Source organism: Microtus pennsylvanicus, chromosome 12 (genome assembly GCF_037038515.1).
Source record: "Microtus pennsylvanicus isolate mMicPen1 chromosome 12, mMicPen1.hap1, whole genome shotgun sequence".
NCBI classification, from domain to species: domain Eukaryota; kingdom Metazoa; phylum Chordata; class Mammalia; order Rodentia; family Cricetidae; genus Microtus; species Microtus pennsylvanicus.
This window is the reverse complement of record NC_134590.1, coordinates 18,622,428-18,638,892: the sequence shown is the minus strand read 5'-3', so window position 1 is coordinate 18,638,892 and position 16,465 is coordinate 18,622,428. Positions and strand designations below refer to the sequence as shown.

General features: G+C 40.6%; 1 non-coding gene across 1 annotated transcript; it reads left to right on the top strand.

The window, feature by feature from the left end:
- The first annotated feature begins 513 nt into the window (after nucleotides 1–513).
- LOC142833255 (U6 spliceosomal RNA) lies at nucleotides 514–615 on the top strand. Its single transcript, XR_012907382.1, has one exon. It is a non-coding gene; the product is annotated as a U6 spliceosomal RNA (small nuclear RNA).
- The last annotated feature ends 15,850 nt before the right edge of the window (nucleotides 616–16,465 follow it).

Below are 16,465 nucleotides of genomic sequence, written 5' to 3'. Positions count from 1 at the left end.
TGCCAACATAGTCAGTTTCTAGTGAAGGCTCTCCTCCTGGCTTGTGGATGGTTACCTTCCCACTGGGTTCTCATGGAAGAAGACTTTCTTCAGTTTTTATGAGCGGAAGGACAGAGAAAGTATGTTCTTCTCAGAAAAGCACTGAACACATTGGATGCTTACAACCATGCTTACCACTTCCTTTAGGCTTAGTAACTTCTTATACCTAACATCACACTGCAAGTTAGAACCTCACTGTAAGAATGTTTCTGAGGACAGCAGTGCTTAATTCAACCCCTTGATAACATCAAGAGAAAAGTGAATGAGCCCAGGCACCCAACTGAGGATGACTATATGTAAGTTGCTACATTTCCGGTGATTAACAGTTTCTCAGTTAGTATTTGAACAAGTGCTTGAACAGTATTAAAATTGACCAAAGAGGTCTGGTAAGGCTGTGAATTCAGCTTATATCATTAAGAGCCCCTTAATTCATATCTCAGTTATTAGCACCGCAGCTTAAGAGATAAAGATTTAATGATCACTTCGGCAGCACATATACTAAAATTGAAAAGATAGAGATTAGCATGGCCCCTGTGCAATGATGACACACAAGTTCTTGAAGCACTCCATATTTTTTTAAAGAAATGTGGTATATTTACACAACAGAGTATTACCCCACTGTTAAAAAACATCCTGAAATTTGAAGGCAAATGGATGGAACTAGAAAAAAATCATCCTGAGTGAAGTAACCCAGACCCAGAAATATAAACACGGTATGTACTCAGACATAAGTAGATTTTAGCTGTAAAGTAAAGATAACCATGCTACAATCCACAGGCCCAGAGATGCTAGGCAACAAGAGCGAATGCATGGTTCTCCCTGGGAAGGGGAAATAGAGATTTCCCATGAGGACTTGGGGTGGGTAGGTATGGAAACATGAGGGATTGGGTTGTGGGATGGGCCGAGGAGCAGAGTGCGGGGAGATGACTGGAAAGGGGGGCTTTACAAAGTCAGGGGAAAGCCTGATACGAGGGAAACTCCCATCCTACAAGAATGGCATCACCTAAGACTCCACGCTGCAGTGGAAGCATAGCCTGACCTGGCCATCCCCTGCGGTCACACTGGTCACTACCCTGACTGTCAGCGGAGAGCTTTAATCCAGTGACTGGTGGTAGCAGATTCAGAAATCCAAGGACAAACATTGGGCCGAGCTCGAAGTCTTGTTGAGAGGAAGGAAGGATTATAGAAGCTAGGGGTCATGTTCACGCAGGAAAACCCATGGAAACCACTAGCCTGGCTCATAGAAACTCACAGATTCTGCACCAAAAACTAGAGAGCATTCATGGAAATGACCTAGGCACTCTACGTATATGAGACAGTTATGTAGCTTGGTTTCTCTGTGGGAGTCCTGACATTAGGAACAACAGCTGCTTTGGCTTGTTCTTGGGAACCTATTTTTAATGTTGGATTACCTTGCCCAGTCTGAATACAAGAGGAGGTGCTTGGTCTTATGGCAGCTTAATATGCCATGCTTTGTTGATGTCCAAGGGAGGCCTGCCCCTTTCTGAGCAAATACAGAATGGTGAATGGAGAGGGGCAAGAAAAGGAGAGGGAGCAGGAAGAGGGGAGAGAGGGGAGGTAGCAGTTGGGGTGTAAAATAAATAAATAAAATTTTAATTAAAAAGGAGAGAACTGATTCCTTCCAAGGATTATCATCATATCATCCACAGTTGCTCTAGTGTGATCTCTATCATAAAAGCCTCCGTAAGACTCTGTCAAAGTTCAGCCTTCTCTAGGCATTTACTCCTGGGTTAGCCGAGATCACTGCAGGAGCCCTTCGGCTGTGTGCCACTGAGTACAAAGATACAGTCTTCCAGTGTCACCAAAACAGGTACCGCCTTCAAATTCAACCACGTCAAATAGCCAATCCAAATTCATGCCAAATTGTCCCTAAGAAACAGGCATATGCAAGAATTTAATATAGGGAGTCGGGTGTTAGTGACACAGTTGGAAGTCTTAAAGTTAGGGACAAGGTGTAGAAGCTGTACCTTAGAAATGAGAACTGGATGGAGGGGGGAAGACCTTGGACTTTCCACAGGGCAGGGAACCCTGACTGCTCTTCAGACTGGAGAGGGAGGAGGAGAGGAGTGGGGGGAGAGGAGGGGGAGGAGGGGGAGGGAAATGGGAGGCTGGGAGGAGGCAGAAATTTTTTTTCAATAAAAAAATAAATAAATAAAAAGAAGGGGAAAAAAAAGAATGGAGAAGCTGCCACCACCTCCACAGTGTCTCCTTGACACGATCTGTTATCCTCAGAAACAGCACCAAGGATATGCTCACTCTTCTGCTATAAAATCATTGCTGGATTTATGCCAATCTCAAGACAAGTACAATGGCTTCTTGGAAGTGTACTTTTAACTCTTCAGACTGCCTAACACAAGTAGAAGCACAAGACTTGAGTGTCAGTTGTCCAGTGTAGCACTACTTCAACCACTTAGTTCTCTCAGCAAGCCCTTCAGTTACCCAAAAGGTCTCTAATTCTGCAACTTTTATAGGAGGTTTTTGCATTCTTTTGAGCATCTGTTTATCCTAGGATATCTTGGAAAATGCAACAGTTTCATACCTGAGCGTGTTTTTACGACCAAATTTCCTTGGGTTGTCTTTTACCAGGGCCACTAAATAGGGAAACTGCCAACAAAATTTTGCACTCTTCTTTTGCAAAGAAAATCAGAGACTAGTAAAGGAGTGTAAATCTCAAGTTAAGATTTAAAAAAAAAAAAAAACTCAACTCAAAGCTTGGGATGGAAAATACACCAAACAACTAGTCCTAAATTCTTATCATGAAATCCTTTCTTCTATGCCACATTTATTCTGAACAAGTTGCATAGAAACTTTCTGAGATTCAGAACAAAAGAATCATAGGATAAGGGCTAAGACAATAACTCAGTCAATAAAGTACTCACCACTCAAGCGTGAAGCCCTAAATTCAATACCCAGAGAGAACAAGCATTGTGGCACATTCTTATAATCACAGTGGGGGACAGATACAGGTAGATCCCTGGACTTGCTGCCAATCCAGATTACCCTGCTCAGTGAGCTCCAGGCCAGTGATCGGCACTGTCTCAAAACAAGGTGAATAACCAGTGATGAAAAACACCCAACATTGATCTCGGACCTCCATATACATGACACGCATGTAAACAACCACACACCACACGCACATACATATAGACTACACACCCAAATGAGAAAATTAAAGAGCCCTTAAATATCATAGCATTTCTTTCTGCCTTTGGGCAGATCAAAGATCTGTCCCCAATCTCCCTGAGCATCATGAGACAAAGAATTTAAAGATAAGGAGACACAAAAGAGGCAAAGATAAAATCATCGACTGTTTGCTGCTAACCAAGAGATACTACAGCGATAAGCTGTACAACTAATGAGCCTGCTTTATAGAGTATAAGCCAGGCCTGTAGTTTATACTCTCATCTAGATTTTAGCCTTCATACTGCTTTGGCTAGTCTGGTAGTTCCTTAATAACTGAGCACGCCACCGCCTTCAATTACCCCGGATCTCTTTTTTTGCTTAGTGGTAAGACTGCTTTGATATATTGATGAAAGATTGTAGCAGAAACGTGTTTAGTGTTTTGGTTCTCTTGCATATGTGGAGACCAATGTTCAAAGCAATTCAATGTAGGCCCAGACAGACACCCGTAAACTCACTTGGCCTATATCATCAAATAATTGTAGCTTGTGTTTCTGTTGAGAAATAAAGTACCTGTATGAACAATGCATAATTTAATCAAAAGAAAACTACTTACTGTAGAAAATATGAAAGCTTAATTTATGAGAATGTTTTAATTGTTCACATTTAATAACTGCCACAATTTCTCCTGGGCTTATTAAAATAAAAACTAATGTAAAAGAGGCTTGAAATCTAAAATGAACCCACACATGAGGTCCACAGAAGAGTCCAACATTCCTCTAGAACAAAATCAGAAGAGATGTACTAAGTGACATGAAGTTAGTTGGGGATGTTTTAATGCCTTCCCTTTGTTGCAAGGCACAAATTTGCATAGTGGTTTTGCACTTCTTCAGAGTTTACTAAAAATTGTGGTCATTATACTGACTCTGGTCTGGGTTAGGGATTCAAACTATCAATTTTGCGGGACATAATTCATTCCACAGTAACTCTCCTATGTTTGAAGACTGTAATACCTTTGGGGAATCTGTTTTAACAATCCTACTTACCACAATAACTCTAGTAAAAGAATGTGTGCCCCACGCTGAAGAAAACAATAATGTGAGTTTACATTTGCTGCATAGCCAATGTATCTAAGCTTAGCCCACTGCCAATTTAGTGTCCCTAAGAGAGTCTCAGAATCACAGAGCTCAGAGAAATTCAGTTGTCCCTTGTCTGACTTAATCAGCACTTACTGAATACCTGCAGTGCTGAAGTTCCAACAACAGCAAAAAAAAATTAATTCTCAAAGTGAGCAGAAAAGCAAACCTTCAACCCCAAAGGCTAATCTCTACCACTAAAGCATGTTCCAAGCAAATTTGCCTGAGAGAATAAAAAATGAGTGAACGGGGAAGTTGGGCAAAGACGTTTATGTGGCTGGAAGTATAACTGAGAAGTTAATCAGGTGCTCAGCCATGTAGATGCAATCCAAAGGTGTCAGTGGAGGGAAGAAAGGAGGTGGGGAGGAAGGAGGGAGGGAAAGAAGGAAAGTAGGAGGGAGGAGAACGGGCAAGAAGAAAGGAAGGAAAAAAGGGAAGAAAGAAAATGTCCCATGCCACAAGGGGTTAAACAAAAAAGGAAGAGAGAGGTACTTAATTTTAAAAAGGTCTTAGGTAGAAAAACGGGTCTATCTTCAGTTTGCTCATTTGTGCCTCTGATGTCAACAATCTGTCCTAAAAATGATTTCCCTCTGCTCTAGAAGGTGGGGTCCACTGTAGAGTCTTGTACCTCAGAGTCTTTGAGAGAAATGGTTTTCTCATTTGCTGCTGAGGGATTGGACTCTTCCTAAAACCATAGTGACTATAATGGTAGAACCATATGTAGAGAAGTCTCCATTTATTATTGGAGAATTACTTGCCTGAAAATTTTGATCTTATTGTTCCTTGGGCACAAGTTTCTAGAATTATCTTTTCTTGATGATCCTAATTCATTTCAGCTAATCTAGCCGAGGTAAGACTATGCCTCAGTATTGGATTCCAGCATTAAAAAAAAAAAAAAACTCCCTCTCTGTAGTAAATGAGACAGTGAGTGTTAATGACTATTTGATGATTTTTAAGTTTTTATTTTAATAGCAGAATATTACCCTGAAAGAAACTAGTGTAGTTTTTGCCAGTATTGTATTTTACTAGCTAGCAATAGAAAAAAATAGCTTTCCAAATTCTATGCTACATTTTTATATTTCCTTCACATTTAAATGGTTTTTTATTTCTGTTTTGTTTTCCTAAGATTAAGGTATTAGCGCAGAAGTATAGATTCATAGCATAAAACTGTGCATATTGTTTACCCATCAAAAAATATGATATGTGTTGATTTCACCTAACAAAGAACGCACAGTAAGAGTGCATAACTGTTCTTATTGCAATTCACCCTTCATTTTCTGGATGCCTCTTAAATTTGCACCAAGGCTATAACTGGTCATTTCCTATATGCTTTATATAAATTTTCTCACAAAAATACTGCTGGGGCATCTCATTTTATAAACAAAGTCCCTGCAGATTCAATTCTGACTGTGTTCACTATCATACAGTAAATGAAAAGCAGTGCCACTAGCTCAGTAAACCAACACTCCCTTTCTCCACCTGCTCTTCCTTTATTCATGCTTTTCTTCCTTCCTTCCACTCTCCTTCTTCTTCCACCTGTGATGCAGCAGGTTCTTCTGTCTATGTGTTGCTTTCATTGGTTGAATAAAGAAACTGCCTTGGCCTTTTGATAGGGCAGCCCTTAGGTGGGCAGAGTAGACCGAACAAAAGGGCAGTGTGGCAGATGCCATGAATCTCCTGCCTGAGATGGACGTAGGTTAGAATCTTGCTGGTAAGCCACAGTCACATGGTGATACACAGATTTAATAGAAATGGGTTAATCAAGATGTGAGGGTTAGTTAATAAGAGACTGGTGCTAAGGAGCCAGGCAGTGGTTTAATTAATACGATTTCTGTGTGGTTATTTCAGTGGTTAAGCTAGCCGGGCAGTGGGATGCAGCCCGCTCCTCAATACACATACCTGCTCTTCCTTCATTCATGCTTTTCTTCTTCCCTTACATTCTCCTTCTTTCCTTCCTATTTGTTTCATCTTCCCTTCCTTTTCAAGAATATTTTTAAAGATTTTAGTTTCTTTTTATGTGTATTGTGTGCTCCTATGTGTGGGTATGTGCACAGAACACTGAGTGCCCAAGGATGCTAAAAGGCAACATCAGATCCCCTGGAACTAGAGTTACAGATAGTTATGAGTTGTCATGAGAGTGTTGGGAATTGAACTTGGGTCCTCTGGTAGAACAGCAAGTGCTCTTAGCCACCGAACCATTTGTTCAGAATTCATTCATTCATTTGTTTGTTTGTTTGTCTATTAATTTATTTCAAGATGGCATCTCATTATGTAGCTCTGTCTGTCCTGGAACTCAGTATGAAGATCAGGCTAGCCTCAAACCCATAAATATCTGCCTGCCTCTTCCTCCCCTGTGCTGGGATTAAAAGTGTATGCCCAGCTCATCTCCTTTTCTTTTGAAATTTAGAACTATAGGTCTCAAACTCATTTTTATTTTAATATCACATTTGAAAATTCTAGAAAAAGGAAGAGAATATCATGTTTGCTTGCTTTTAAGATATACCAGGCATTTGTCTACTTCAGAGTCTTTGTTCTTACTGGTCACAAGAGGGAGGTGGTGAAGGGGGGTATTATCTATGATCACTGTTTTCAATCTTTCCCATCCTGCCTCTCCACTTTTCTCTAGTTAAACATATCCTCCATTCAGCCATTGATTCTACTCTTGCTGAACCAGCAAAGCCCTCCATGTGGGCAGTTCTTGAACCTCTCCTTCACTGATTCATTGGTAGCACTCCCTGCTTCTGCTGCAAGTCACTTTCTTCACTTGGTTTCTTTTATTTCATACTCCATTTCCCCCAGTTCCTCTGGAAACTCTCTTTCCATTTCTGTGACTACTTTCTCATCATTTCTTCACCATTCAAATTTGGAGACTCTGACAACGTAGCTTCCACTCTTCTGTCTTATGTTCCATTCCATTTTGTGACTATTAAAACTGCCTTGTTTTTCATAGCAAAAAAAAAAAAAGGCTATTTTACAAAAACAATCTACAGATTTCAATGCAGTCCCATCAAAATTCCAAAATGACTCACGGATCTTGAAAGGATAATTTCCAGCGTGATATGGGAAAAAAACAGGGAACTAAAACAATCCTGAGTAATAAAAAGAATTGAGAGAGGTCTCACTATTCCCGATTTTAAGCTGCACTGCAAAGCTATCGTAATGAAAACAGCATGATATTGGCATAAAAACAAACACATTGATGAGTTGAATGTAATTGAAGAACAAGACATAAATCCACACACATGTGAACATCTGAATTTTGATAAGCCAAAAATACACATTGGGAGAAAAAAAAACAAGACAGCATCTTCAACAAGTGATGCTGATCAGAGTAGATGGCTGCATGTAGAAGAATATAAATAAATCCACACTTTTTAGCCTGCACAAAACTCAGCTCCAGTGGATCAAAGACTTCAACATAAAACCAGATGCACAGAACCTCATAGAAGAGAAACTGGGGAATATCCTTAAAGGCATTGACACAGGAGAAGACTTTCTGAACAGAATGTAGAGAGTGCAGGAGCTAAGAACAACAATTAATAAATGGAACTTAATGAAACTGTAAAGCTTCTTTAAAGCAAAGAATACTGTCACTCAGACAAAGTTTCAGCCTACAGAATGGGAGAAGATTTTTAGCAACTCTACATCCAATAGAAGGCTAACAGTCAAAATATATATTTTAAAAGCCTCAAAAGCTTAATATCAAAAGACCAAATAACCCAATTAAAAATTGGGACACATACCTAAACGGAGAATTCTTAATAGCGGAAACTCAAATGGCTGAGATACACTTAAAGAAATGTTCGATATTCTTATCCATCAGGGAAATTCAAATCAAAACTACTTGAGATTCCATCTTACACCTGTCAGAATGACTAAGATCAAAAACACAAGTGACAGTTCTTTCAGGCAAGGATGTGGAGCTAGGGGAACACTCCTTCATTGCTTGAGGAAGTGTAAAATTACACAACCACTACAGAAATTGGTATGTCAGTTCATCAAAAAGTTGGAAATCAATCTACCTCAAGATACAGCTATACCACTCTTGGCCATATACCCAAAGGTCTCATCCTACCACAAGGTCACTTGCTCAGCCATGTTTACTGCTGCTCTACTCACAATAGTCAGAAACTGGAAACAACCTAGATGTTTCTAACAGAAGACTGTATAAAGAAAATGTAGAAAGTTAGCACAGCAGAGTTTTACCTAGCTGCTTAAAAAAAATCACACCATGAAATTTGCCGGCAAATGGGTTAAACTAGAAAAAAAAAATTATCTTGAGTGAGGTAACCCAGACCCAGAAAAATAAATATGGTATGTATTCACTTCTATGTGGATATTTGCTGTTAATTAAATGATAAGTAAACTACATTTTGTAGTCCCAGAGACATCAGGTATAAAGGATAGCATTGGAGCGGGGAGACACATAAAGGCAGAGAGGGAAATATAATAGATTTTATGGGTGAACTGAGGATGGTGTGCGTTGATCAAAATAAGAGGATCATGTGGAGAAGAAGAGTGGAGATAAGGTTGAGGGAGGGAATTAGGAGACAGATAGATTAAGGAGCATTTAAGGGATGATATAGAAATCTTTCTAAAGTATATGAAGGCTATTCTAATGAAGTCTCCAAATGGGGGACATAGAATCCCAACTGGCCGACGCTTACCATCAAATGAAGCTTCCAATACAGAGCCTGGGTTACATCTGATGGAGTTGCTGGTCAAAGCAGTCCCGTGGAAATCCTCAAATAACCCAGGCAGTTGCCCAGATAATTGGTGCTCTCAACAACAGTAGGCGCCGTTGCTGAAGACACAACTCACACACCTCACTGATCATGGAGGTGGAGCTGGCGCCTACAGAGCCTTCACCCCCAACTTCTTGTGTCTTTGGTATAGGAAGGTACTCAGCAGGCTACCAAATGAGAAATGTAAATACCAATTCAGCCACAAAACCTTTGATATACAATCTGTCCTGCTATAAAATATGTTAGGACAAAGGTGGCCAAAGCTGGTGGGAGTAGCTGTTGTTGTTTTACTCTTTCACTGTTTGCTGTTTTGTGGGGCCTGCCAGCCACAAAATTTATTTATCCCAAATAAATCACACACAGAGGCTTATTCTTTCTTATGAAAGCTTGGCTTGTTTCTATCCAGTTTTTCTTAACTTAAATTATCACATCTATCTTTGCCTCGGGGCTTCTACCTTTTTATATTTATGTATTTCTTTATCTACTTCTTACTCTGTGGCTTGCTGTGTAACTAACGGGGTGGATGGCCCCTGGAGTGGTCCTCTCCTCCTCCTCTTATTATTCCCTGATCCTTTCTTCCCAGATGTTTCCTCCTATTTATTCTCTCTGCCCGCCAGCCCCACCTATCCTTTCTCTTGTCTTGCTGTTGGCCATTCAGCTCCTTATCAAACCAATCAGGTGTTTTAGACAGACAAAAACACAGTTTCACAGAGTTAAACAAATACAACATAAAAGAATGCAACCCATCTTTGCACCATTAAACAAATGTTCCGCAGCAAAAACAAATGTAACACATCTTAAAATAATATTCCACAACCAATAACCACCCAATGTATGCTTTGACTGAAGGCCCACTCCACCAGAGGGAACCCATACCTGACACTGATGGGTGACAAAAAACCAAAGACAAAATAGCCCAGATACCTCAAGTAAAGCCAAACACTACTGGTCTAAAAAAAAAAAAATGATATAATGCTATACTCATAGATCAGTGCCTTATTCAGCCATCGTCACAGAAACTTCCTCCTGCAGCAGATGGAAAAAAATAAAGAGACCCCAAGCTGACATTATATAGAAAGAAAGACCTTGGAACATACAGTTCTGATAGGATGTCTCCATCAAATCCCACCCCTCAGAGCTCAGGGAACAGCACAGAAGAAGAAGAGAGGAAAAGAGTGTAAGAATCAGAGAGGATAGAAGATGCCAAGAGAACAAGGTCTCTAAGTCAATGGAGCAAAGCTCACAGAGGCTGAAGCAGCAAGCACATAGCCAATACAGGTCTGCATCAGGTCCTGTGCATGCATATTATAACTTTGGGTTTAATATTTATATGGGAATTCTGAGTTTGTGAATGAATGTTTCTGATCCTAGTGACTTCTTTTGGGGATCTTTTCCTTCTTTTGATTTGCCTTGTACAACTTCAATGTAATGAGTTTGTTATATTTTATTATAATTATCTTCATTAAAATTTTAAATTAAATTAAAATTTTAAACCATCTTGCTTTGTATGTCTCCATCTAGGGCCCACTTTGAGCCCTAGTCTGGTTGCCTATTTTATATCTCTAGTTGGCCATCTCTATTGGTTTATCTCAAAATTAACATTCCTAAAACTAAACATTCTGCCAAAACCAACTTAGCTTATGATCATCTTCCACTCAGTATAAGACCAAACATTTTAGCATCATCCTGAAATTCTCATTGTCTTCTATGTCAAATACATTATTCATTAGCAAACTTTGCTAGCTCTACTTTCAAAACATGCAGGCTCCAACTAATTTTCACATCCTCCTCTTCTGCCAACCTGTGGTCCCTGCCACTGATGCATCTTGCCTAAAATGTGAGGACCTTCCAACTACAGTGCTGGTTGGAGCTGTACCAAACTTTTAAAATAGCCACCACTGATCACGTTCTCGTAAACCAGTTCAATTCACTCCTCTGTCCAAAGATCCTCACCTGACGTCCCATTCCTATTAAGTATAATCCAAACTTCACAGAGACTTCAGAGCCTCAGTCTCTTTTCTCAGACCTCATACCACACTGTCTTTCTTTATACTGGCCTGCAGCTACTGTTCCTCACTCCTACTGCAGGGCTATTGGCTTTGCTGGCTAGTCTTCCTAAAACACTTTTCCCATAGAAATCAACTTGACTACCCTCCTTGTGTTCAGCATCACCCAACTGCTATCTTCTGGGTGAGAGCGTCCTCATCACTCTAAAATTTACAGTAATTTCTAGGATCCCTGACTCCCTCCATCTGGTCAGCTTCTCTGTGGTGGTTTTTACTACCTAAAATGTTGTGTGTTTTATATTTGTCATGTTTAAAGAACACAGGTTGCAGAGATATTTGTCTGATTTGCTACCTGCTCTGGGCCTAGCACTGAGGATAGCAACAGATAATTCCACTCCATAAACACTACACAGAAATGGGGGAGAAGCAGATAGGAAAGGAAGGAGATGAAGAGGTTGGGGGAGCGATGAAATGAAGGAGTGAAACAAGGGGAAATGATGAAGGGAAACAGGGATGGAGGGAGGGAGGAAGGAAGAAAAAAGGAAGGAGGGAGAAAAGAAAAGAAGGAGGGAGAAAAGGAAGGAAGGAAGGAAGGAAGGAAGGAAGGAAGGAAGGAAGGAAGGAAGGAAGGAAGGAAGGAAGGAAGGAAGGGGGAAAGGAGGGAAAGGGTATATGGAAGGATGGAAGAAAGTGGGGATGCATGTAAGGATCTTTACAACACTAGGTTCCACTCTCTGAAGGCAGTTTCACCCAGCTTATTTATGGCATTTAAATTGAAGGCAGCATGAACCCAACATGCCACTTCTTGAGCAGACCTAGATAAATAGAAACCATCAGTTTCCAAAAAGTAAGTGGCCTCCTCCCAACGAAATGTACTATTTTAATGCCCATATGGGCCAATTAAAATGTGAATTGGTTCCAACTTCTAAAAGCTTTTCCTAGACAACAAACTAGGAACAGAGGTCAATGCCCAAGCTACTCCTCTACCTCAAGCTGTGTTAAGCTCAGTGCTGGCTCATGATAAATGTTAAGTTGCAGCTATATCCATTTGATTTCCCAAAACTAGGTTTTGATTTATCTTATTGTGAGTTTTGAGTGTCTGGAATTTTCCCAAGTGAACTAAAATTCCACCATCCGGTGAAAGAGTTGCTCATTACCTTTGTTAATTTCCTCTCTTTCCCTGCATTCAGGAAACCCATTTGCTGAAATTCCAGCTGTGAGAAACGGAAGAGCAAGAGAGGGAGCAGGCCTAATACAGAGGCTTGGAGCCTCACCAGCCGGAATAACACTTTCACAGGAGCAAGGAACTCTGCAAGGCATGGTAGATACAACTACCAAAAAGAACAAGTCAAAATATATTCAGAATATTAAACACAGACTAACAAGTTCTTGGTTCCTTGTTTTTAACACTCACGTTTTCAAAACACCAAAATAAGAGTGCTATTCCTTTAAAACATTTTATTATATAAAAGCTTGTGTTATAAAAGCAGACCCTACATGAAAGTGCATGGAATCTAAGTTTCAGTCCACATTGCCAGGAGTGCACATTGAGTTTCTGAGTTGGGTATGTGGAACTGTACAAAAACGATAAAGCTAAGGTGCCTGGGCAGTGTGGAGCAGCCCAGCTCATCATCAGTGTGTTAAGGTCTCTCTGCAATTCCATCATGGGAAGAGCCACACCTGGTGACATTTCTCGCCCCTGCTGCCTTCTGAGTGGGCTTCCTGATGATTTGTGGAGTAGTCAAGGATGAATAAAGAATATTTTTCCTCTTCAGGTTGATAAACAAGATTGTAGTGATTTGTAAGAACACTCAACAAGCTCTATTAATACCTGGGAGGCCAGAATCTGATTTGTTATCAAAGTGCCTCCATCCTGGAGGGAGGAGGTGAACATAAAAAGGAAGTATGTTTGGTTCTTATGGGATAGGCTCCTGTGCCGAGATGCTCTCTTCTTTCCACCCACCGGCCTTTATCTCAGCACCAAGGAGAGAGCCCTGCACAGGGAAAAGTTTAGTTATGTTTAAAACTGGTCCCATTACATAAAACCACAATGGGTCATAATGATGAGGTCAGCTGCACACGGGGTGCCCAGCTACAACAGATTCATCTACAGCATAGCTCCTGCACCTGGGGCTCAGGAAACATCACAGAAAAGAGGGGCAGAAATTGCAAAGAACAGAAGAACAAAATGTCTACTATGAGAACATGTCCCCTAGGGGTGACATGAGAATATACATATGAGATATGTATATTACATACATATATTTCTTAAATACTCATGATTCCTCAATTATGTGACCACAGAGACACGACCCAAACAATGACAATAACAATATACCTGCTGGTGTGGAAGGAAATGTCTCACTCGGTCCAACCTCTAGACATAGAACAACATACAACATGGCTGCTGAGAAAAGAATTAGTCTCTCATAGGGATATGTCCACTAACTGGTTATTCAATACAAAGTAGTTAGCTCTGAAACTTCGTACACACAAATCACACTAAATTGACTTAGTAGGTTGCATTTATATAAGTCTGTGTGTGAGAGAGAGAGACACACACACAGTGTATATGTGTATGTGTAAAGCAATTATAATCTAAAAAGGGAGACCACAAAATTTGAGAGAGAATAATGAAAGAGACATGATAAGGGTTGTAGGGAGGGGACATGGGAGAAGTTAGAGGGATTGGAGGAAATAGAGGAGTAATACAATTATATATTCATTAAACTTTTTTAAATGGTCAATTTGCTTTTCAACTCTTTTATTTTTGAGATTGCAACATAATTACCTCATATCTCCCTTCCATTTCTTCCCTCTGAACTCTTCCAAAGACCCCTTCTTTCAAATTCATGACCTCTTTTTTTCATTAACTGTTGTTTCATATATGTATATATTGCATACATATATTTTCCTAACTACATAAATGTAACCTGCTCAGACTGTATAATATCATCTGCATGTATGTTCTCGGGGCTGATCTGTTGGTATTAGACAGCCAGTTGGTGTGCTCGTTTCTGGTGAAGGAATACTGTTTCTCCCATTCTCAGCATTCCTTGATCATCTGGAGATTTTGTGTCGGACTGAAACTTCCTAGGATTTCCTCTGCCCTCTTTGGCATGTCTGTTGTGTTGCCTCATTATGCTCATGCATAGACTTTCATTTGGTGAAACTTTTTGGGTGCTGCTTCTGACATTCCTACATTCTGACAGTCTCTCAACAAAATCCCTGATGCTCCGACTTGTGTCTATTGCAAAGAGAAGTTTCCTTGATGAGTGGTTAGGACTACAGTTATCTGTGGGTGTAAGGACAAATATTCATAATGTAGTTTGGCATTATGCTGATTTAGGAGTAGCTGTAGGTTCTCCTCCAAGATCCCTGCATTTACTATCTCTGTATAGTTAACTGGGTTTCCTGTAGTTTTTAAGTCCCATTAGAGCTATGCACACCAGGGTATTCACACCAGTACTGCACCTTAGAGTTATTGCCCCACTCTCTCATTGTGAGTCAGAAGCATCATAGTTGGGTAGGAATGTTGGCTGCTCCCTCTATGTGTTACAGCTGGAAGGGAAAGGTATCCTGGTAGTCAGAAACTAAGCTATACCTACAGCTCTGGAGAGAAAAGCATCCTGGCCATTGAAAGACAGGCTGTACCTACAGCTCAGAAAGCAAAGTTATCCTGGCTGTCAAGAGCCACAATATACCTATAGCTCTAGAGAGAAAGGTGTCCCGTCCATTGGAATCCAGGCTACACCTACCACTCTGTTGTGGTGGAGGATGGTTTCCCTGCAGGAATGTTTATAGCTCAGGTCTGCTCCGCTCTGCTAAAGGAGTGTCCCTGTAGAGACACCCATTACATCTCTGCTCCACTCTGCTAGGCACCCACACACAAAGAAATGTAGCTTCTGTTTCGATGAAAGTTGTTACTTCTCTGCCCACCCCACCCCCACTCCAGTAAAAGAAGGTCTTCACCCAAACCTTATTCCAGATATGTATTGGGAGGGAGGGATCCAGGAGAGTGGCTGCCTCTGCCAGGTGGAAAAGGCAGCTCCTCGCTGACCAGGTACAGGGAGTTTACAGGGCTTCTTACAGGGTGGAGTTTTTCCAGGGTAAAGATTTTCAGGGTGGGAATCTTGGACAGTCTTAGAGGTTGACTGGGTTTCATCCTCAAGGACTGATTGGTTTCCTGCTCAGGGGTTGGTCTGTTTTCCTGCCCAGGGATTGGTTGGTTCTCATGCTGAGTTGTTCAAGGGCAGAGTGTGTTTCTTTCTTTCACTGGCCCTTTGTAACCAAATGGTTCTGGCTTCAAGGTCAGGGTATGTTTCTTTGGCTGGCCATTTTACCCTTCATTCCCGTAGAAGCTTGCAAGGTGCCTCTTAGTACTTTGAAAGATAGTCCTTAAAAAAAAAGACTTTCAGAGCACTTCCAACTCAAGGACCTCTGGGCCCTATTTCAGAAGTGCATAGTATTTTCTGCAATAGGGAGTTACCTTCTTTCTCTCAGGTCAAACAAGTGTAGTGACAAAAGTGTTTAATGTTTTGGGGGTGTCTTGGACAACTCTGAAAAACTGATCAATTTTTCCTCATTAATACTTTCATAAATGAGAACAGAAAGAGACCCAAGCAAAAATATTAAGTACACTAATGCATCTTCTATGTAGAGTTATCCTATAAGATTCAGAGTACCTAAGCAAGATAAAATTGAAAGAAAGCAAAAACTTTTACTATAAGGCTTTTGACAAGCATCTCATCCTTCCATGTAGAGACTAGACCCAGGTATTCTATTTTAGTGCCCCTTTCATCATATCACCCCTCAACCCCTTCCCATTGAAAACTGGTCCAGACTTGGAGAATGGCTGATTCAGATACATGGGGATGGCATACCAAGAAGGGTCCACAGAAGAGGTAAGGGCAGAGTTATTAGAAAGCATTACTCAAGGGCAAATGAGTTCTGAAAGAGAAAATGGGGAAGAGCCAAGGAATGGTGTGAGCAAGGGCGCAGCAGCATGAAAATCCATTCATGCAATATTACCAGGTATGTGCTATGGGCACAGAGCAGCTGTGATTCAAATGGCAAGATGGAAGAAAGAGGTCAAGCTCTGTGTGCCAAGAGCAGGGGTTTGTTAGTACAGAGTACCTGCAGGACATGTATGTGATCCAGTTTGTTCTTTAATGAATTCTTGTGACAATATTGTAAATACAGCATGTATAAACAGTGTTTGTGAAAAAGAGAACCAAATGATTCTCTCTGTGTGTATGTATATTAGTTATATTACTACTAATACACACATATGCTGGATATTAATTATGATAAAATCATAGGTGGGTTACTTCTTAACTAGAATAGGCTAAGGAGATAAGAAACTGAACAATTTGGATTGTGTGAGATGGATAGAAGT